This window comes from Macrosteles quadrilineatus, unplaced genomic scaffold, assembly GCF_028750875.1.
Source record: "Macrosteles quadrilineatus isolate MER2022 unplaced genomic scaffold, UCM_ALF_1.0 Scaffold_9__3_contigs__length_116548681, whole genome shotgun sequence".
In the NCBI taxonomy this organism is placed as follows: domain Eukaryota; kingdom Metazoa; phylum Arthropoda; class Insecta; order Hemiptera; family Cicadellidae; genus Macrosteles; species Macrosteles quadrilineatus.
Window position 1 is genome coordinate 84,880,277 of NW_026542602.1, and position 24,485 is coordinate 84,904,761.

At 34.5% G+C, this 24,485-nt stretch overlaps 1 protein-coding gene across 5 annotated transcripts in view; it reads left to right on the top strand.

Moving 5' to 3' along the window:
- LOC129002641 (ecdysone receptor) overlaps positions 1–24,485 on the top strand; it is a 275,558-nt gene that overhangs the window by 147,175 nt on the left and 103,898 nt on the right. Inside the window, exon 1 of one of the 5 annotated variants that reach the window (XM_054430593.1) lies at positions 9,266–9,383. The exons of the other annotated variants lie outside the window; for them this stretch is intronic. The gene's annotated coding sequence lies outside the window, so the exon portion shown is untranslated. Of the gene's footprint in view, positions 1–9,265; positions 9,384–24,485 lie in introns of those variants that run through there. 5 annotated transcript variants of the gene reach the window in all.

Here is a 24,485-nt window from a genome sequence, read left to right on the forward strand (position 1 = left end):
TGTACAATTTATACTTAGAGTGTACGAAACGTAATTAGTTAGAATGAATACTTAAGAAATTTTGAAATTTTTTTATCAAAATTACGACTCTACAAGAATACGAGAGATGATAAACGTACATTGTTGTTATTTTAACGATGAAACATGTTCGTTCGTTAGAATCGTTTTATAGGTCAGTAATCATTCAATAACTTCATAACTTTTTGATCTTGCTTTTGAAAAATGTAGCTTCTTCATACTTATTCTGTAACTATATTCCATGTTTTATATAAAAACCAGTTAAAAATAAAAATTATCTATACCAAAACTATAGCTGAAAAGTGCTTTAGTCGACTATCATGGACATCGTACGAGTGGGTTTTGTGTTTAAAACGGTCGCCTTTTGCGGTGTATCCAAACGAAGGGATTATATAGATAATGCACTGTCTATGTGTAATGGTTATTATTTTAAAGTATCACTAAAAATGCAGTAAAAAATGCAATAAATAAATGGCTTATCCACATACCAATCCATCACGTTTGAGACAAAATCTCCAAAGTAGGGGTTAGTTAAAACGCTTTTCAATTTACTGGTCTTTTATTACTACTACTGTATGTAACTCAATAAATGTTTGTTAAGTTTGTAAAACAATAACTCTTACCTGCCAACATAATTTAAACCCACCTACCTTACCACCTGTTTAATTTGATAAAAAGTAAAAAGTATTTTTTAACATTCAAGTTGTTTCTCTTTATTCTATAACTGTTTACTATCAATATCATTGCTTAATTATTATTGACAACATATGTTAAACAAATTATTTTAAACAAATACTTTTAAGTAAGTAATATACAAACATCTCCCTTTTTTAGCCGTCTTGACTGTCCTTCTTTTTTAACATAGATTTAATTTTTCTTATATGGTGTGTGTTTCTTCTTAAAACAACATTACTTTCTAATTTTACCAAATAAGAACGAGGTTCCGGTAATTTTTTAAAAATCACACCAGGATTCCAAAATTTGGTTTTAATATCCTGTACTAAAACCTCTTCTCCAACTTGGAATTCATCTTCTTTTTTCAAGGCTGATCTGTTATACATTTGTTCTTGATACCTTTTGCTTTCATTTATGCTTTCATGTACCTCAAAAGAAACTGTTTTAGGCTGTAAATAACTGTTTGGTATAGGTAGTTTTGATCTTATGTGTCTGCTGTTTAAAAGCTGAGAAGGTGAATAGTCCAGGTTTGCAACAGGTGAGTTTCTATAATTTAATAAGAAGAGTTCAAAATCCTGTTTACTTTCAGCACTCTTCTGTAACATTTTCTTTACAATTCCTACAGCCTTTTCTGCTAGTCCATTACTTTTTGGATAGTGAGGACTTGATGTGATTATTGTAAAATTCCAATTTATAGAAAACTGTTTCATTTCATAGCTATTAAATGGTTGATTATCAGCCACCAAATACATAGGGATCCCATTTCGACTAAATAGCTCTTTGAATTTACCAATTATTGTATTACTGTTTTTACTGTTCAACTTAAATACATCAATCCAACGTGAATAAAAGTCAACAGTTACAAGATAGTATTTACCTGCATATTCAGCAATATCAGCTCCAATCTTGATGAAGGGTATTTGAGGAACACTGTGAACTTTTAAAGGTTCATTCAATTTTGAACGTTGGTGTTTCATACATATAGAACATTGAGATACTGTATTTCTTATGTCTGATGACATTCCTGGCCAGTAAAAAAATAAATTGGCAGTTTTCAATATTTTAGTTGTTCCCAGATGAGTCTCATGCAGGTGTGACAGCATAAATTTCCTCAGTTTACTTGGTATTATAAGTTTGTCATTCAAATAGAGTAATCCATCTTGATGAGTTACATCATTTCTCATATTGAAATAAGTCTTTAGATCACCATCATTAACAGATTTTGGCCATTGGGTTTTACAAAATTGTATAACTTTGTTTAAAACATCATCATTTCTTGTTTCCTCTTTAAATTCCTCAAGTCTAAACTTCACTTCAGAAGATTCAATACAGTGCACAATACCATCTAAGGGTTCATGCCATTCAACCTCATCTTTAATACCATTCCGAGATAAAAAATCTGCAATATGCATGTTTTTTCCTGGCAAATATTTTAGTTTAAAACTGTATATCATCAATTTAAGTCTGAGTCTTCTTATTCTGTTATTGACAATTTTAAACAATGGCTTATTAAAAATTGACAACAGAGGTAAATGGTCAGTAAAAATTGTTACATTTTCATTTCCATATATATAGTTGTGGTATTTCTTGCACGAAAAACAAATAGCTAATAATTCTTTTTCAATTTGAGCATAATTAACTTCTGCTGTGGTCAGACTTCTAGAAAAGTAACTAACAGGCCTGCCATTTTGCATGCAACAACACCCTACAGAATCCTGTGAAGCATCACATTGTATTTCAATAGGAAGAGATGGATCAAAATTCCCTAAGACCTGATTACTACAGAGTGATTGTTTGATTTTTTCAAGAGCATTAGAATGATGTTCATACCATTGCCAAGGAACATTCTTTTTTAGTAAATCTCTAAGAGGTGATGCTATTGAAGCCAAATTAGGGACGAAATTTCTGATGTAATTTACCATACCTAAAAATCTTTGTAATTCTACCTTAGATGTAGGAGTTTTAAAATTCTTTATTGCTTCAATTTTTGAAGGATCCGGTTGCATCCCTTGTTCACTGAATATAGCACCAATATACTTTACCTTATTAACACAGTATTGCATTTTACTATAGTTAAATCTAATATTATACTGTTTTGCTCTTTCCATTACCTGCTTTATAATTTTATCATTTTCCTCTTTAGTATCAGTAGCAATGCACAAATCATCAAAATAGATTGAAAGACCTTTAATATCTTTGAAATATTTGTGTACCAATCTTTGAAATATTTCAGGTACACAAGAGAGGCCAAAAGGTGCCCTCAAAAATCTGTAAGTTCCAAAGATTGTGCTGAATGAACACATTTTACTGGATTCTTCATCTAGTTTTATATGATAAAACCCGTCTTTCAAATCTAAAATTGTAAAGTATTTCTTATTACTTAAGTTTGGAGCCAAGTCCTCTAGCAAAGGAATTGCATACCTCTCTCTTATGATATATTTATTAAGTTGTGTAGGATCAATACAGATTCTTAAAGATCCATTTGGCTTTTCTAGTACTACAATATTATTGACCCATTCAACCGGCTCTTCAACTTGCTTAATAATTTCATTGTCAACCAGCGAATTTAATGCCTTTTCAAATTTATCTTTAATTTTGTATGGTATTCTTCTAGCAGAACTTACTTGTGGTACTGCATCTTCCTTTAATTTTATCTTACAAATGTCAGGGAAACAACCCACACCATCAAAAACATCTTTATAATTGTTATAAATTTTTAATTTTTCTTCATCTTCTTTTACTGATAAACCATTAGCAACAGTATCTACCTTCTTTATTAAATTTAAACTTAGACAAGATTTCAGCCCTAGGATTGGAGTACATTCTCCACTGACCACTACTAACTTTACAACATCCATTTTATTTTCTGTCTCAATCTGTGCATCTATGTATCCTACTGGATTTATTTGAAACCCCCCGAATGAAATTAGTTTGTTTAGGTTTTTCTTCATCCTATTTTGTAGTTTATTTAGTTTTACAAAGGAATATGGGACAATGTCTACTTCAGACCCAGTATCAAGTTTCATTCTAACATTGAACCCTTCAACTTTAACACTTTTATACCAAGCTTTTTCTTGATTCCCAATGGAATCAACTACACAAACTGTGTTAATCTCATAGCCTTGGCAATTATGCACAAAAGAACTACTACTTTGATCAGTTACTTCGTTACATTTCTCATTAGAAAGAATATTTAAGTTTGTCCTACACATACTTGCAAAATGATTTGACTTTTTGCATTTACTACAGATTTTACCCCAAGCTGGACATTGTTGTTTTCCATGACTACCACCACATCTGTAACATTTAAAACATCTTTTACCTGTTTGGTCCTCCTCCAACTTACGTGTCCCAGCAAAGGTTTTAGTTACTTGATGAACTTCTTTCTTCTCATCATGAATATTTGTAATTTGAAGTACTTCTTTCTTCTCATTGATTTCATTCATATTTTGTTCAGTTAACTCCATCGTTTTGCAGGTTTCTATTACCTTTTCCAATTTTAGATCTTCTCTCAAAAGTTTTTCTTGGACATTTTTTGAACTTAATCCCAGTATTATCTGAGCTTTAAACAGTTTTTCCTCTTGTTCTTCAAATTTACATGGTTTGACTAAATTTTTTAGGTCCGAATAGAATTTATTAAATGGTTCATCTTGTTGCTGCTTTCTTTTGAAAAACTTATAAATATCCATGATTTCATTCCTCCTTGGCGTGCAATACTTCTCTAGTGTCTCTAATATCGTTTTTACTGTTTCTGGTTCATCTTGTTTGAAATCTTTATAAATTTTCAATGCTTCTTTTCCTAGTAGGTTTTTAAGCCTTGCTGCTTGTATAGAGTTAGGTTTCTTTTCGGTTTCAGTGGCTATAAAATATATCTCCACTTCTTCTTTAAATGTCCTAAAATTTTCCTCCAAGTTGCCTTCAAGGCTTAGGATATCCGGTTTGTTAAATTCCATTTCTGTGTATATTCTTCTGATATAATTCTTAATCAAATCTTTACCGACTGCGCCATGTTTAATTTGATAAAAAGTAAAAAGTATTTTTTAACATTCAAGTTGTTTCTCTTTATTCTATAACTGTTTACTATCAATATCATTGCTTAATTATTATTGACAACATATGTTAAACAAATTATTTTAAACAAAGACTTTTAAGTAAGTAATATACAAACACCACCTATGTTCGTGAACTAAACTGAAGAACATCATATTTCTTTGCATAAAATAGTTTCAAATTAGCAATGTCCGTCAGGAACACAAGAACGTTTAAAGACTTTCCGCGTTCTCCCTACTGGGGGGGAGACATTCAATTTGCAAAACCGTCAGCGACGTCCCCTAAGAGCTCTTCTCGTCTCAGTTTTTGATGCAAATCCGCCTCGGTTATCAGCTGGTGTAATTTCCTCAGGGACCCCGCTAAACGTTGTGGCGTCCCAGGGGCGTCGCAGCCCACGGCGTGTAGTGTGGCCGGTCGTAAACTATCGTTACTAGTAGAGCTCCGGAGGAATTTTAAACTCGATGAATGCAGATGTCTCTAGATGACGGGGTTTGTGTGTATAATGGAAATAGGTCGGTTTATATGCATTTTGTCATTATCAGGGTTAAAGGATTTTTCGTGGTTTGTAAGTGTTTTGGAATCAATGTATTTTTCCAATAATTTATATCATTAATCCGTGTAAGTTATGGTTCGTCATGTGTGTTGACGTTAACCTTCAAATGTCGATATATGTTTATGCCAAACCAAGTAACTAGAAACAAGAACTATAAAGTACTCGTATTTGAGTACTTTAGTTACCAACATAATCTTTAAGTAATAGGCTGTTATAGTCAATTTATTGACTAAAACTTCCTAGAAACAGGAGTATAGATGCTTGAAGATGACATGAAAAAAATAATTAGTAAAAGAATTAAACCACCATTTATCTGTGAGATAAACAAAAGGCTAATATATCGCAGCAGTGAAAAACAAGAAGGATCAAGATTTGTGCAAAAAAGTACCGTAAATTTTTTTTATCTCTAAATACGACGTTTTTTTACTATATACAATATAGCGTGATCTTTTTTAGAATAAACGATTTTTAGGAAATCTGAACTAAAACTGATTGAAAAATAACTCTGATTGATAAACGTGAATATTATGACGAATTGTTTAATACACATGCATATGGGAAAGACGCCCCAAAATATATTTGCACCTAAATTATACCAATTATTAACGTACTTGCCGACTATCTTCAACAGTTTGCTTCTTCGGTTTTGCATGCGGTGCGTGTTATGATTGTATAAAATATATCGTAACGAGCGGGAGACGCCTTCAGAGCCAGTAACGCAATATAGGTGCTGTATGTGGATTGCATACTAGCGCCGTGCTGCTTACTGCAATGCTGCTGTCACGTTTATAATTATAATTATTATTTATTTGTTATTGTTTGCTTTATTTACATAGCTTCTGAGTTTATATTGCTTGGCTGAATTGTAAATTAATAAATTAGCTAAGAGGGATCAGTGCAGCAGTACACAGTTGAAGTACACAGTGAAAGAATGATTTGATAAGTGTTTAAATAGTTATGACCTACAGATCGATAATCAAATCAATGTGTTATCGGTTTAAATGGCTAATAACCCGTTCTTAAATTTAATTCGAACACAGTTAAAAATAAGGAAGGCTCCAGCATTTCTTTGGAAATAGTCTGCTGTAAAAGCTCTCCTTCACAAAGATGACACAAAACAGAGATTGATTACGTAAGAATTCCCTAGTATACCTAAAAGGCTTATTGACACTGTAATAGCATTACTTGTGTTCATGCAGATAGTAAACAGAATATCTGTTTTTAATATATATTGATAGTCCATTATGTAATTATAATAATCGTAATTAACACCAGTAAGCTTTCTATTTCAACCTTTAAACTCATTTAAATAAAGTGTTTGTATACAATTGTATACAAGCAATAATTTAAATTCATAAATATAATGTTATTAATCTAGAGAAAACTTAACCAGCCGAATAACGTAAATATCTGATATGTTAAGTAACTCTTCCAAATATCGATATTTATGTTCGGTTAGCGACGTATCGTAAAGTTTGCGAGTTGCATTTTAGTCTTTGTAAAACTCGCATCATTTGGTTTAGGCGTAACATTTAGACCGGAAGTGAAGCAAAGTGCACTCAGCACTTCGACGACTTCCAGTTCCCAGATGTAACGTCGTCTGGTTTTGCAATGTTACAAGACATTTATTTTCGCAGCTGCACGTTTGCTTCTTCTTCTACCTTCATGTATTGAAATAAGTTTTTTATTTATTTGTAACTAGTTTTTATGTTTGAAATGTTTTTAACCGAGTGTTATTGGATTCGCATTCCTCTCTTTGTATAATCTAAACGTTTTTGTCGTAGTGCGCAAAATTTCAAAAATCAATTTTACTCTCAATCAAAATAACTTTTGGATCGAATTTGACGTAGACTATACCAATAATCAATATATTTATGTATGTAGAATCAACATTGGGTTAATTCTACGAATCGAGAGGGTAATATGATGTAAATTAGTGTTGAACATACATAGGTTAAAGCATGCACGTACATATTCTGGTCTTAGGTAAGTTTCTTAACCCATTTCTAATATATAATAATGAACTTGATACAAATTGCTATTCTGGTTTATTTAACTCTTTAATGACTCGTGGCTTCTTCTATGGTACATACGACGAATATTATAAACCTTTTGTAAATATTTCTCAATTTAACCTTAAAATTGAAGATACTGTATTGGTATGGGTACATTTAAATTCCAGGACGATTTTAAAACAAAGGATGCCATGATACTTTATTAATACGAAACTATTTTTATATATAGCTAGTATAAGCTTAGGTCTATACAAAATTAACAAAATATATTTATATATTATTTTGCTATACTTCTGTGTATAGTCAATGTAAAGCTAAGATAAATAATACTCCATCAATGGCTATATAAATCCAATTTGTTAGATACAATTTACTTTAATTTCACACAGTTTAGTACACCGGATGGGACGAAGGCTGCGTTGCGGCGAATGCGTGTTTACTTTGTACGGCTTTTTGGCGAATACAATTGAATGGGTCGTTAGCGCTATCTGGTTGTAATTAAAACAGCTGATTTGCAAACAGTGTTACCACCCGTCGCGGTGGTGGGAAATAAATAGTCGTAACGTCTTTGTAGTTCCCGAACCGGTGTTTGCCTGCTGAGCTATTTGTGGTGTTGTGTAGTATACCATTGTAAAAAAATTGTTTTTTTTACAACGAGATGCTCTAACATGATCTTAAACAACTAAATCGTCATTTTTGTGGGAAGAGATCACAATTACAGTTTTTGTTTGTTCTATATATATATTTTTTTTTAGATTAATGCTCCTTTATCTCATGATGTTAGAAATTTGCCAGGATTGTCTTTTCGAAGTGAGCTCTCCCGTCATCTAATGAGTTGTAGCCTGTAATATGAGGTTTTCCATCCTAATATCCAAATAAATAAAAAAAAACACAAATTAACATAAATTAACAAAAAGATCCGTCTGGTGATTACTGATTAGGTTAGTGTTCATTTAATCATACTTGTGATTGACTTGACCAACAGTGCTAGAGAACCACAGTGTATGTGTTTCGCCCAACGTGAACTCGCCGATCTTCTCTCGATAACGTCCCGGTTCCCGCCAAAATATACGACCCGCTTCCCTCGTAAACTGAGCGCCATATAAGATAACGCGCACGTGACCAAGTCGGTCTTTTGTTTCGCCGGAGAAATTTACGGACTCTGCGAAATCCTTAAAATTAGTCTTAACAAATATTTGTCTCTCTTGAAGTAAGTTTGTTTATTTATTTAATTTTTTTTAATTGACAGACGAATTGCTTTTTTTGTTTTGAATGAATAAGGTTGTCTGTTATATTGCTTAGAATAAAGCATTTGATTTTAGTTAATTTTTATTAGTGTAAAGCCTTGTTTAGTCTATAAAATATTCCAAATGTTTAATATTTCATCATTATTAGCTTACGCTTATCATACGCTTATCATCTTTGAAATTAATTTCTGTATTCATTTAGAGCAGTTTTATAAATATATCCCCCGTTTTGTTTATTTAAATGTTATATCATTATATATTATAATTATATATCATATACAGTAGTTTTCTAAGTTCTATCCACCTTTATCATAAAATTTTGATTAATAACCAATTCCCCCTATTAGTTGTTAAACAGACATTTTTTTGAATTGATGATATCATCATAATATTACATAATCTAATGTTGATATTACATGTATGGGCATTGTATGTCACAGTAGAACACTATCAGTGCCAGTAAGCCACGTTAGATCAGCTGTAGTTGTAATCAAGCAGGCTGCCAAGCGGCACACGCTGCTACCAACACAGCGACAGTAAATTTCCCACTTTTCCCCGCTCTTCCCTGTCGTTGACCTACTTTGAGTCAAAAATAACTACCAGATAAAAGTAGTTCTAAATAATATAATGAACCGTCGTGTTAGCTTCACGTGCGTTGTTTACTTAGCATCTTCTCATTGTTGGTGATTGTTGGATAATTTTTGTGTTTAGTGTTGTCAAGTGTGAAGTTCAGTGTGTTCAGAAACCTTGCTTGTAATTGTGTTTACAACAAATTGTGTTCTTAGACGATTTTAATAGTTCAATTTAGTTAAAATTGTGTTTAAGGTAAGATACTGTGATAATTTGATATCTGTTTGTTGATGGTAGTAGATGTTGCGTAGTTATTGTGGTGTACAATCAATTGACCTCATTAGGTTTTGCGACGGTGATTGAATACCTGGAACTGCGTCGTTGATAATATTTAATCATTAGAGTTAGAGTGTAATCAAGTAGCTAGCTAAAATGTTTTTTTCTTAAGACAATGGTCTTGAAAAAAATTAATTTTCGTTTCCCAATGCATAAGTTCTGACTACAAACAGTGGAAGAGTTCAATGAGGTCAAAATCCTGTATCCAAGCTGTTACCCAATTTTTCACTTGTTATATTATCCTGGGATGTTATATAGCTTAATCTGTTAAATTGGTATCGTTTGCTTAAAACGCCAGCATGTGACCTGATTTATTTCAAAGGTTAGTTTTCATGTATACTTGTCCTACTTTTTCCCTTATTATTGTACTTCTTACTTCCTCCATTCTTCTAATCCGCACTTAACATGACATATATCGGCAATGTGCGTCATTCCAAATTTTCTTATTTTTTTATTCAAAATTTGTTTTGAATTCAATGTTACAAAGCGCAGGTGGTGGCAGGGAAAAAGTTTACATCTCTAGTGAGGGCTATAAATAAAACATAAAACTCAATCAACTTCCTAACCGCCAAATTGACGTTTTACCCGCCAACCCGCACTAGGTGTCAAGACAGCCGGTGTAACTTAGCATATAATGCGGGTATCAGATGCCTCCAAGGCCTTCTGTATGGCGGCGTTGCTAGATTAATCGTATCGATATATGTTATTTCTTGGCGTCTCGTTATATAGAACCGTTTGGTGTTTGAATTCAATAGATGTTTGTTTTGTGGTCGGACATGTTTGAAACGGCCAGGACGTGTTCTAAGGTCTGTTGCCTTTTTGAGTTTTTGACAGATGTTATTAGTTGTTGTTCAATTAACTGCTGGTTATTAGTTGGCTTTGGTTTGTTAGTAATAAAGTTGCGTTAAGCCTTCTTGCTTAATATTTTCGCAGTCATATTCACTAGAAGACAGCCCCAATAGTGTTTCCACTTCTAAGTAGCATTGGCCAATTTACCTTGACTTGTTGTGTATGTTTATAAAATTCATCTGCACCTTGTGAGCCTTCATCTTAGGTAATACATTTTTTATTTTTGTCTCTTAATAATATTTTAAAAACTAAACCTTGTGTTACAATCTTACGCCTTGCCGGTGAGAGAAAACTCTGCGAAGTATATAGTAGTTTATTATCTACGTTAGCAAAATTTTCACTGTATAGTTGTAGCACTTTCCCTAACCGGTATGTTACTAACTTCATGTAAATTAAAAATGGACAAGTCTCTGTTTATTTTACATTGCAGCTGTGTTGGCAACAGAATGTTTTGAAACCATAGAGTAAAGCTTTAAATTGTCTTCAAGTTAATGGTTTCTCTGACTTCGTGATTATAATAAACATAGCTCCAAGCCTGACAAATCCTTTTTACGGGTTTTTATCACCGCCTCCCCCTCTCGCCAGCATGCTGCGCAGTGATATCTAACCAGTCGTGTGCCTCGTCACCGCAAGATGAACCTGTGAGCTAGGTATCTTGCATTCCACTGAGCTCGAGCGAGCCGCAAAAAACCAGCCGGGACCTTCAAGGGCCGACCCGCGTTCTTTAGCCCCGTTTTAGACTTTTTGTGCCCAAGTTTGTATAACGGTTCGACCCAGACGTCCGACGAAATCGAATTGTGGCTGCGTTTATAACATTCAGACCACCATTGGTCACAAGAGGGAAATTGGTGATCAACATGACGGAAACACTGACTAAGTTGATTATTTTTAAACAGCTCAATTATTAAAATTACAATTATTATTTTTATTTAGTGTAGTATGCTTTTATTTTAAGCATCGGTTTAGTATCGGTAGCTGGTTGGTTAGCTGAGTGGGACGTGACTCGCCTGTAAATCAAAAGGTTGCCGGATCGATCCTGAGAAAAGTGAGTAGGTTTTTGAAGGTTCGAAACCAAACTGGACCCAACCGTTCTTGATCATTGGGCTTTATAAATTATCCTGGCTACAGAAACAGCTGATCTTAGTCAGTAACAAAACTACGCGGATCTTCACCACTGAGCTATAATAATATAACTGGAGTAACCACTCTGTGTTTTAAAAACGTACCACTGTTTTTGCTGGTTTTGTTTCAGAGTTTCGTTTTGTTAGGTTGGCCGGGTGATCGGGTTGGTGGGACTTGTCAAATTAGAGAGGCAAAATCAAGATGGCGTCATCCTGTTTTGTTGATGATAGTAAACAAAAATCTGCCAACTCAACGTTATGATTGCAATATAAGTTTATTTGTTTATTTTACGAGCAAGAGCAACCCATTTTAACAAGATCATAAACCGATGGTCGTTATTTAATCAAATGCCATAAGGCTATTGGCCTAAACCAATATCTCCAAACCAGGAAACTTGACTAGCCTATTTTCACCACATAGCTTTAAAAGAGGTAAATAAGTTAGTATTTATTTACTATCAAACAAAAACAATTTATAATATTTCAAAATAACTTTAAATACAGAGGTTTTAACGTGCAATAACTTAAATAAGTTTTTGATACAAGTCCCTGAAATAACGGATAACATAACCCCAAATAAATAGTATGGTTAGGTTAGAATGAATTGGAGGAATTATTTGACAGCATCCCACCAACCGATCACACGGCCAACCTTAACAACACGAAACACCAAAAACAAACCAGCCAAAACAGTGGCACGTTTTTCTCTAACGTTTAACCAGAGAGTAGTGACTCCAGTTATAATCTATATCTCAATGATCTTCACACTTCATTCTACACCCATCCTTCACTCAAAGTTGGGTTAAAATACGCACCTAGGTGGTGTCCCATCTCAATTGGTTATGTAAAGTAGTGTGCAAAAGAGATAAGTTAACTATCGTTTCAAGTTGGTTAAAATTACAACTTTTTGGACTTGGAAAACATTTGATTGTTTTTCTTACTATATAGGTGGATGAAAATATACCAAAGTATGTTTTGACGACATCACAATAATGCAAAACTTGAGAAATTAGGCACAAAAAATCATACCATGGTCCATTACGATGGTTAATAAGACACAGAAGGGTTCACTTTCAGGAAAGGAAGGCTTGTGGCGGAAATCGGTTTTCAGGTTTATAAAAAAAAGATAAACAATAAGCCAAGTACTGAATGATTTTATGCAGTTCGTGAAAAACGTATTTTAACTAACAAACAACGGTGATAAATAGAACTGCCCGCTGAAGTTTACAATGCAGGTGAATAGACATGGGAAATCAATCATCACCATCACCAACAATGCAGTTAACATTACAAATAAAACTTCCAGTTACATGTGAGTACTACAGCATCGGTTTGGCTAGTAATTACCTGTCAGTCGTTCTGTTCTCCATTTACGTACACTCTCAGACATGGACAGAACAAAGCTATGACAGGGTTTGGGTTGCGATATGTATTTGAACTGTGCTTTCCAACATGTTGGACGTTAAAAAAAAACAATAGGTTCAAAGCAGTTCTCCGATTCCCTCAAATTCGAAGTATTTTTATTTTTAGAGTATCGATAAAAAAAATGAAGAATTTCCCGTTGTGAATATTTGAAAGATTTAACACATGATTCAGTAACACTAATCACTTAATCAGTACAAAGTTTCCACTTCATTCCCATTTTGATAATTAGGGCATCTTTGGTCTAACTTTAGCTTGAGACAACTCACTCACTTACATCTGTTCCAAACTAGGTTTTTAGTCTGTTTGTCTCCTGTTCCATCACCTTGACTTAAGAAAATGAATTTTTAAATTAATAAAAACTAATTTACCCAAAACGTACGTTTTATGTAGACTATTTTGAAAAAGAATGTATTTTGTTTAGTTCAAAGTCATCAAGACAAGGTCTAAAGCAAAATGATCTGTTTATAGTCTGCAAACAAATCTACTGGAGTAATAGGCCTACTTTGGATAAAGCGAATATGCAACATACACCAGACTACTGGTCGACTACTCTTGCCGTACAGTATTGTACTGTCAGTTGGGCCCAGACCCACGTGTGTTGGCGCGAACGTTGCACTTGCATCCATGCAACATGCATCAGACTGCTGTGTCTATTTGTATCTCAACCTCGGAGACTAGACAAAATTAGACTTCAGGTCACGGCCGACCCTTCCACTGTGCAAAACTACATCTTTTTCGGCTCCTGAAGTTAGAACTTAAGTGTTCAGATGTTAACCTACAATTGATTTTATTTTAAGGTAACGAAGTTGGATGTTTCCCTTTCGCTAGTCCTGTGAACCACAAAACGGAGACGAGGAAACGTTCCCCGTTTTCACCCTTGGGTATACCCTTGGTTAAACTACCTAATCCATCAACCTAATGAACAAGGCTTTTTCACATTAATTGCTCCAAACAATACAACAACAATGCAAATATGGAGAAAAGCAATTAACCAAATAAATCAATACTAAATCAATCAGACTAAATTAATCATACTTATTTGCCCGGCGCCTCCAATCTAACTTCGTAAGAGTACGTTGATTAGTTTAAAACACCGGCGATAGGAAAAAGTACATATATTCAACCTCGAAATGAAATAATTGACCTTCGCAATTATTCATTTCAGATACATAAAAACTCTTTATTGTATGATCCGTATAGCACCGATTGCTTACGTTTTTCGTTTCGTCGACAAATGGCGACCTGAACCAAAAAGAAATACATTACAGTGAGTGTTGTTTAGTTGTGCTTTCATACGTTTACTTATATTCAAACCAATATTTGAACCTCTGATACATATTTAGAAAGCCGGAACACGCTTGGTTGAGAAATCGTATCATATAAAGCTATGATAGTTCGTGTTTTGTTTATTAATTGCAATTGTTTGTGATGCAAATTAAAGCTGATGTAAAGTCGAAAAACGTATTTCATTAGTCTGTTAATTGAAAAATGAAACGCATTTCTACCACATTTAAATGCATTTATCTTTCATGGATAGTTAACACATCTAAAGGAACAGTAAGATTGTTTAATATACAAATTGTAATCAATTCATTGTCGGGGTACAATGACTATAAGTAAGTTTTTTTCAACTTCTACAAGGATTCAATCCAGCAGTGGATCCTCATGGTATAAAACCCGACATGAAAAGTGACTGAATGAAAACTAGGAAAAGTGATCTGATAGTTTTTGTCCGAAGTTTTCCAATCACGCTCCAGACATGATTTGTTCGGATCTGACTTTGCAGCGACGACACGCCGAGAATTTAAAGCTCTTTGTCTTACACCCCCCCCCCCCCCCTCCCCAACATTCTATCCATCAACCCGATTCCTTGTAGTAATTCAATCAGTCAAAGCTTCTGCGCTGAACCCCGGGTTAAATGCATCTGGGGGACTGCCATCCACTCGGCGCTTTAAATTGCATTGTTTCTTGAAGGGTAGTGCATGTATGTTAAGGGGTTTAAAATCGTTTGAGTTTTGTTTGGGATTAGAAACTAGTTGTTGATAAGGATATATTGTGTGTGGTGAAAAAGTATAAAAGGGAAAATACAGTAGACTCCCTCTTATCCGGACTCCTCGGGACCGAGGCCAGTCCGGATAACGGGTTTCCCGGTTAAACCGATGTCCCCAAAAACTCGTTAAAATGGACTGTTTACTATGATAATCGACTTAAATTTATGAGAGCATTGTATTTAAACACGTGATCACTGGTCTCAAATCTTTCCCTTGAGAACAGTCGTTTCAGTACTGCCCACTTCCTGCCGATCTAGTCCGGTTAAACCAATGTGCTGACAAAAATTGTCCGGTTAAAGAGATGTCATTTCCGCCGAGTGTAGTCCGGTTAAACCGATGTCCGGATAAGAGGGAGTCTACTGTACGGATAATAAGTTTATGTGAGATCAGCAAAAGATTACCAATACAAACATTGTTGATGGATCACACTTTTTACTACTTTAAGAACTGCATGAGTTATATTATTGTGTCGACGTTTCTGTCTTGAGTCTGAAATAGGAAACAGACTGGATTCGCAATAAATCAATCGTTTTAAACCATTGTAAATTGAAGATAATGTTGGACGTATAAACTCGCCTAATTTAATCACATGTAACGCATTGATCGGTGGTACAAGCTAAACATTTATTCACTTCGATTTTGTATTGTTCCACTTCATTATTCATTTAACAATTCCCCTTCTTTCTTCTAGTTCTTTCCCACATCTGGTCTTGGATGCATTGCTTCATGTACCATCTTATGAATCGCCTATCGAATCTAACAACCTTATTAATAGTTATATGTATTATTTTTTATTAAGCCAGCAGCACATGGGTGACTTCTTATTTTATGTCCCGCCTTAACATCATAGGGCACTTGGTTCTAGCCTGGAACCGTTTTGCACATTACTGTTATAGTCAGGTTGGGTAGCAGGAAAATATTTCAGATCTGGCAGAGAGGCTGCAGTTTTAGGTGGTTATAGTATACAAGTTTCTGAACCTAAAACCGCCCAGACCCCAATTTTTAAGGACCTCGGACGTCCGTAATGACTTAATCAAAATAGCGGCCGTATGAGGATGCTAGGTCCCCATGAATTGGCTATAACGACCTAATGCCTGAACCGATTTTCATGAAATTTGGCACACAAGTGCTTGAATACATTATCTTGGCCTGGGTTGAAAATGGTCAAGTTTCATCAAGTCGTTTCAAAATGGCGGCCGTTAAAACCTAAAATTAAAAAAAATCATTCTTTGTTTTGTGTTCTCAACTCCCTCCAGAGGTCTGCAGCAACCTATTCACTTTCCTTGCAATCAAAGGTTGCATTACCGTCTCTGCATTTCATGGAATAGGCAAAATACCCCCACCATAGCCAACCTGCAGATTAAGTGAGTTTCCATTTCCCTGATTTGATTTTCAATTCAATCAATTTCAATAACATTAGGTTTTATGAGTACCTAGGTTTGCTGCTAAAAGGAGATTAATAAAGTGAGTTTTATTAATATATTAATAGCTTAGTTAAAAATAAATAAATTTGCCAAGTTTCATTAAAATATAATCATAAACAAGCAAACTACAACAGTTTATGTACTCTCCGTAATAATAACTTGGGAATTTTAAATTTAAAATGTTTTAAATTTTCTCCGTAACCAATTACCTTATAATACTCCCGCCGCAGCAAACCTGCAGACTTAGCGAATTTTCATTTGCCTGATTGGATTCACTCTAAAATATCTCCTTAAAAATATCACATTTATTCCCCCATTGAAATAGCATTTGTTTAACGAGTACTTAGGTTTGCTACAACAGGGAGGGTAAAAACGTATTTTTTTATGAAATGTAATAGTTTAGTATGAAATGAATAAATTTTACAAATTTGATCAAAATATGTTCATAAACAAGCAAAATACAATAGTTTACTTATTCTCCATATAAATAAAATGGGAATTTTATATTTAAATATTTTTTGAATTTTTTTTGTTACCGTTAGGCACATAATGACACTTCAATATACTAAATTATTTGTTTTTTTTTTAGCTCCACAATATGGTTTGGAAAGAAGTTGCTAAATCTTATATTTTTTGGGGCCAAAATGGGAAAAACCAAATTTCACCCCATAAAACCCCCCATAAATCCCCGTTCCCATAGTCCGATCACGTTTCATAAAAGTTCAGTCAAAATTATCAAAGGATAAAATAATGAAATTTATAATTAAATTTACGAGTTCAACAAGGCCAATATATAATAATTTTTTTTTATTTAATATTTATTTGCCTTTTTGAACTTGTAAATATAATTGTACAGGTACATTTCATTATTAATTGCCAATATCTCCAATATAAGTTATAAAGGATAAAATGTTAATGAAAAACTTATAAAATGATGGATATCTATTAACGAAGCGATTTTGTAAAAAAATGTTATTCCTTATGTTCTTCTTATTTTGATCCAATGGATCAATTCGTAAACTTTGTCCCTACGTTTTTGGAACACACTGTATATGTGTGTGTCCGTTAGCAAAAATTATCCGATCTTAATAAAATTTTGCAAAAACGTGTAAAGCAACGTTTCTTCGAACAAGTTCGCGAACCAGCGTGGTCGCACCAGGGCAACGGGGTTTTTGGTGTAATTTAAGGGGTAAAAATTGGGTTTTCTTATGTTCGAACCTCATGTTTGACCCCCAAAACATGAAATTCCCTCATTTTCCTCTAAACTATTTTGAAGATCTTAATCAAACAAAAATTTAGTGAATTGAAGTGTTTTTATGAGGTTATTGGTTACGGAGAAAATTCAAAATATTGTAAATTTAAAACTCCTATATTATTATTACGGAGAGTACATAAACTGTTGTAGTTTGCTTGTTTATGATTACATTTTTTGAAACATGGAAAATTTATTTATTTTAAACTAAGCTATTGATATATTAATAAAATCTCATTTTAATAATCTCCTTGTAGCAGCAAACCTAGGTACTCATGAAACCTAATGTTATTGAAATTGATTTAATTGAAAATCAAATCAGGGAAATGGAAACTCACTTAATCTGCAGGTTAGCTGTGGTGGGGGTATTTGGCCTATTTCATGAAATGCAAAGACGGTAATGCAACCTTTTATTGCAAGGAAAGTGAATAGGTTGCTGCAGACCTCTGGAGGGAGTTGAGAACACAAAACACTGAATGATTTTTTTTATTTTAGGTTTTAACGGCCGCCATTTTGAAATGACTTTATGAAACTTGACCATTTTCAACCCAGGCCAAGATAATGTATTCAAGCACTTGTGTGCCAAATTTCATGAAAATCGGTTCAGGCATTCGGTCGTTATAGCCAATACATGGGGACCCACCATCCTCTTACGGCCGCCATTTTGATGACGTCATTACGGACGACCGAGGTCCTTAAAAATTGGGGTCTGGGCGGTTTTAGGTTCAGAAACATGTATACTGTAATAACCTAAAATTGCAGCCTTTCTGTTAGAACTGAAATATTCTGCCACTATATGCAGCTATACGACCCCACTATTAGGGGAGTAGAATCTAGTGATGTCTTGTGTAGCTTTGATACTAAGACCATATGTTTCTTTTCCCTAAAGATTATGCTAAATGTCAAATAGAAAATAAGTAGGCTGTTTGATTGAAACAATATATTACGCCATCTCAGGAAATACGAAAACGCTATAATCGCCCACAAATACATAGTTTACACAATGATTATCTGCGAAAGGGGATACAACTTGGATGCAGTTTTAAGGACGCGTTTATAAGGAGTGGCGCAAACCTTAGTCAGGTAATGGATCTACAGTAATTTGTTCTACAATCTTGTGGACAACCGGACATTTAATGGCAAAAGTGTGGTCGCAGCTTTACTATACACTTGGGAGCGAGCTTGTGATAGAGCGCAGAAGTCGATCCCGCGAGGTCTCGGGTTCAATTTTTTCCAATCACCAATGGATTTCATGTAAGTGATATTGCTTCGATCTCCAAGGTCTACCCAATGTGAAAAACAATTCAGGGCTTGAACCCAGAAAATAGGCAAAAATTGGAAAATCTCTACACCCCCCCCCCCCTCATCTCTCGCCGTCTGACATTCAAGTGCCCGCTCTGGCGCTCTTGTTTCTGCAGACTCGGCGACCTTGGGCCTGTATGCGGTACAGTCCGCTCCGCCATCATCCGGCTCGAAGGACCAGATTAAATTCTTTGAAAGATCTATTTCTTCGAAATGTTTGACCTGCAGTAAGCGTTTTGTTTGTATGTGTCGATTAGTGGAACGTGGAGACGAAACATGAAAGTTTACTTTCGATAAAAGTGCTCGCCGGGTATGTTACAGTTCGCACCACCATCATCCGACACGAAGGACCAAATTAAATTCTTCGAAATGTTAAACATAAACGTTGTGTTTGTTGGTTTAGAGAAGTGAAACGTGGAGACGAAAGTTTGAAAGTTCGAAGTTTACTTTCGCTCACCGGGTTTGGCGGAATCCAGACCGGTGGGACGGCTTCCAGAATTTTGATTTTTAATGAAGGGTTCGTAAACTCCTCGTCTGTTGAATAGTCTGTACAACGAACAAGATGTTGGGGAAGTAACGTTGCTTTTTGATGGTCTGACAGTGACCACGTCCATGATCATTGGGTCTTTATAGCATTGTCATATGCTACTGTTAATACTCTTTGTTAATACAATTCAGTAATATTATTTCACCATTTTTAGTTTCATTCATACACCTTCTTCTCAATGTTGCATAAATCCCGTGAAATATATCATGTTTCACAAACGGAACCAATCAATTTATTTAGTCTCGTTTATAATTGAAAAAGGGTGTGTTTAACAATCATTCACATGATAAGTCATAATAAATTGTGCTGAATTACGCCACTTTCATCTTCCATCTTAATTAATCACTTATGTTTAACTATAAGCACTAAACACCTCAACCTAATGATTAGGTCAATTAGTTCTATGGGGCGGCGAAGGGGAAGGAGTAGATTTGGCAATTCCCATTCTCCAACTCCGAGACGCCAAGAGTTGAAACTTACTTTTTCGTTTAATTAGGTAGAACTGAGTTTCATTACAGTGAGCGTCTTGAGTAGTTCCCATTACTTTGGTTATTCCTGGAAATGAACCCTTGTTGGAATTCCTTTTCCCCCAGGCTTGTAGAAACGAAAAACACTTGTGTTTTTTACTTCGTTTCACCGTCTTCAATTATTGTGGACGTTAAACAGTGAAATAGTTTACGTTGTGCTTATTTTAGCCAATTGAAACACTGTTAATCGTCATGTATGTTATTGAACAGACGTTTGTTTTATAATATGTGTTTTATGAAATTAGAAATGTGTTTAAATCTTTTGTTATGAAACTCCCCGGAATGCTGGTAACTGTACAACTTCAACCTGTTGTTATAACGAGTAATGAACAGAAGTATCAACCGGTTTCTTCTGTTCATAAGTTATCTCTCCATTTGATAGTATAATAATAATGGTTTGTTAACAATCGGCAAGGGTAGGTAAAATTTTGTTTTGATAAATTCGATAAATGAAATGTTTGATCGTGAATGATTGAAACAATTATAAATGATTAAGAAAATATCGTCACCTACTTGCAATGATGTGTTCACGTTCATTTTCCTTTGGGGCGCCATTTGGAGTTTTTAGTCAATAAAAAAAATATAGAATGCTATTTATTCGTTTGATAACACCACAATTATAGTATAAATTATAGTTCAATTAGATTAAAATAATGGGATTTAGTGAAGTGGTCTAACATAAACATTATATGGCTTTCACAACCAAATAATTGCAAAAATTAAAAACTCATGTAGATCAATAACTTAAATATTACAATACAAAATGCTTATATACTTATACTTATATACTTATAGCTACAACTACAAGATACTTAACCAAAGTGTCTCTACCTGGGGATTAGAAAGAGCATTTATTTCCAGTCCAATCCTCAAATAGAACACTCTACACGTGTTGTAGAAGACGTATAATACAAGTAAGGATAAGTGAATTAGACAATAGTTGTCTAACCCTTGGGATAACACCGATTTGGATTTATAACCCAACGTGAACTTGGGTTGGACATAAACTTTGTTACAATCAGGGTGATCGTAGACAGTAAATATTTAGAAAATTATTGTTTGTTTGATCGGTAAATAATATTTACTCTACTTGCGACTAAGAATATTAATTTATTTTGATGCTAATTTTGAAAAAAGCTAATTTTGAATCAGGTTTTGTAGTACACATGTACGTAAACTTGTAAACGTTTTGAAGCGCTGGTTTGAATCGTTAAAAATACTACTTACGTTAAAAGTACTATTTTAGTGTAGTATCTCAAAAGGAAGTAGTGTAAGCGATATGTATTGAAAAGTATCGCAAACGTAATATATGATTAACCTAAAGTTTGTTGAAGAAGCTCCACAAAAATATTAACATAAGTTAGGGGAGACTCTTGCAATTTTAAAGCAGAAAATACAGAGAAAGAGTCTAACGCATGTAAAGAACACATTTTTACGCTCCTTGCTTGATCCTTATTAAGACAATATAAAAACTCTACCGAGAAATGGGTTCACCCTTTTTTATCAGTCAACGCTCTTATGCAAAACTATAACTTCGGGATCAGTAAAAACCCAACGATCACACAATATCGTCAAAGTGTGTATTTTAGTTTACGCCGTGTAAACCAATACGAGTGTGAGTGGTGTAAAGTGTTACTTATGTGTCTTGGTAAGCGAGAATGTCTGAATGAGAGCATTATCGAGCTATTGATACTCAACTCCTACTGTACTTGTATGTAAATATAGCCTCCAATCCGCTGGTTTTATTCAGTAACATTGCAAAAAAATTGTTTTTTAACTAAACTGGATCACTTCGATCTCCGATGTTTGAAATACGAATTTTGGCGTTTTGATAATGTGTTTATTTGATTTTATTCTTGCGTCGGTCGGGTTATTTCTTACAGCGTCTAGCGTTCGTATAGGTTAAAACTATAGTGACCAGAAGTTTTAAATTAATGTCTATTTTCTTCTTTTGTTATAGATCTAAGAAACGCGTTTTAATTTTAAATGTTAAAAATTTACCAGCTGCATAGTCACTTATTTTTATGTATACATTGCATACATTTCATTTCAGTTCAGTTAAAGACATTTTTTACTACTACAGATCTCTTAAAGTCTATAAACAAAAATAGGGTTTCAACACATCCAAGTTGCTTCAAAGGGAAGATATTTTTAATAATGCGACCCTTCCAAGAGCAAGAGACTCACACTTCAACATTCCTGCTCTGTAACAGAGACTTCGTCTTGCAACTATTCCTTTATTGAAATTTGTAGTTTAACTATCAATCTCCAAGCTCTGATAGCTTTTGTTTAAGGAAAATGTGTGGGATGTTTGTAATGTCGTGAAACATGTTGAAATAGTTTAGTTTCATTTTGATTCTTCGTTACGATTTTCTATTTTAGCTCGTGACAAAGGTGTTTATGAAGATTATTTGTGAACTTCTTTCACCTTTATAAGCCCACAAATAGTGGACATTGTTTCATAAACGAATAACACCTCACCTAAATGCATGCAATTTAGTAACAAAGGTTTTATTGAGGTAATTTTTTATTTAAAAAATAGTTATGGATGTTTTTTTTTTAACTCTTTTTCACATCAATTTGATCACGAAAGTTTTCTTAGGTTTACTAGTTGATATGATTTTTTCTCCTCTACAATCCCGTAGAATAAAATAGATCTTAGCTATCTCTAGTATTTAATATACTGTATAGCAAAAATATTAATATAATAATATTCCTTGATGTTTGTGTACATTTTAATGCAAAGATATTCTACAAGATGCCTGAAATCGCAAATCCTCTTCGGGAAATAGCACCCATAAACTATATTACATTTCTTAGGTACTAAGTGAAATTATATGACTGTTATTTTAATTACATTTACTTTTTCAGGTATGTATGCTGTTGGATAACATTATACCCTGGTAAGTTAGTTTGAATAAAAATGTTAAAAGCTATCAACAAGACTACATATGTTGTGCCTAATTGAACCATATATTTGAAGTCAATTAATTTGTGACGATGGTGAGTTTACTTTATCTAACAGGTTATTTGTGGATATTTTCCATAACGAAAGGTAAAAACACGTAAATAGAAATGTGTTTAATACTATGACTCTTTCTCACCTGAAGAGGGAATCAGATTCTTGATTCCCAAAACTTAAAGTTAACTTTGCTTTTTACTAATCGTGATATGAAATGGCCGCACTAAACTGTTAGATTATGGTTATGAATGTGTTAATGGTTCATGGCATTTTACTGTAATGTGTAAAAAACTTCTCTTTCCTCCGAGGACAACACATTCTTCGCCTTCTCAAAATACAGAAATAATCATAAACAAAACAAGCTTAACTTTTCCCGATGCATTGCAGTGTGTCTAAATCGTATTCCATCTACCCTCACAGAGATGTCTACGTGCTCCACCCTTTGACGATTGCCGGGTGTTTTCCCTCGGAATCACGGCCCACTAGACGCAGGAAGCCGCTATGGGGTGCCGGGGTTTTTTAACCCTCGCAGCTGTAAAAACCCTAATAAATATTCCGTGGATGGCCCGCCTGACCCACTAAAGCCTTATCTATCTTGGAACCCAACCTCTCTTGGGAAACCATGCCAGAACATCGGTTCATCCTAGTTTAGTCGTCAGGGTGGTTGAATTAAACTCAAAATATTTCGTTTCGTTCAGGGTTTTAATTAGTTGAAAAGAAACTTTAGAAGTAACAAATCAGTTAAAAATTTTCATTTTACGAGTTACATTTTAAATCTAGTTGTGTTAAACGTATTTCGTTAGAGTGCAGGAGTTTTGCCTACGGGTATCAGGTAGAAAGGGTCCCCATCAATGAATTCCACATACTGCGGAGTTTTGCCAACGTTTGTGGGTTGCGCGAGAGGGGGAGGGGGGAGAGAGAGATTACACGTGACCGCGAGGGTGGCTTCCGCTAGGGGTGGACAAACCAGGCAGGATGCTGACTGTGTTCAAAGTAATGGAGTTATGTACCTGACTGTGAAAGGAAATGTATTGAATTTTTATCCTAACCTAACCTAACCTAACCGAACCTAACCGAACCTAACCTAACCTAACCTAACCTAACCTAACCTAACCTAACCTAACCTAACCTAACCTGACCTGACCTTACCTAACCTAACCTAACCTAACCTAACCTAACCTAACCTAACCCACTGCGATAAGCGCACAACTGCCAAGCGTAGACAACCCTGACAATCGCTCTCCCTCCCTCCGTCACGCTCTTTCTCCCACCACCACCGTTGGCAAATCTCCGCACCAAGAAGTGGCCGAAGGCATCCCTTCATCTACCTGACACCCGTTGGCAAAACTCCGGTTCCCGTTTCGTTAGTAATTATAAGTGTTAGCCTGTGTTCAGTCCTTTATCTTGTATATTGTAATTTACTAAAAATAATGAACGTAGTATGAAGGGACTCTTATAATTTGTATTGAACATTTGGAGCCGTCCAGATACAGTTTGTAGTTTATTAGAGTCCGTGGTTTATTCACTAGTAAAAAAATCACTTTTCAAACACAAGAAGTTA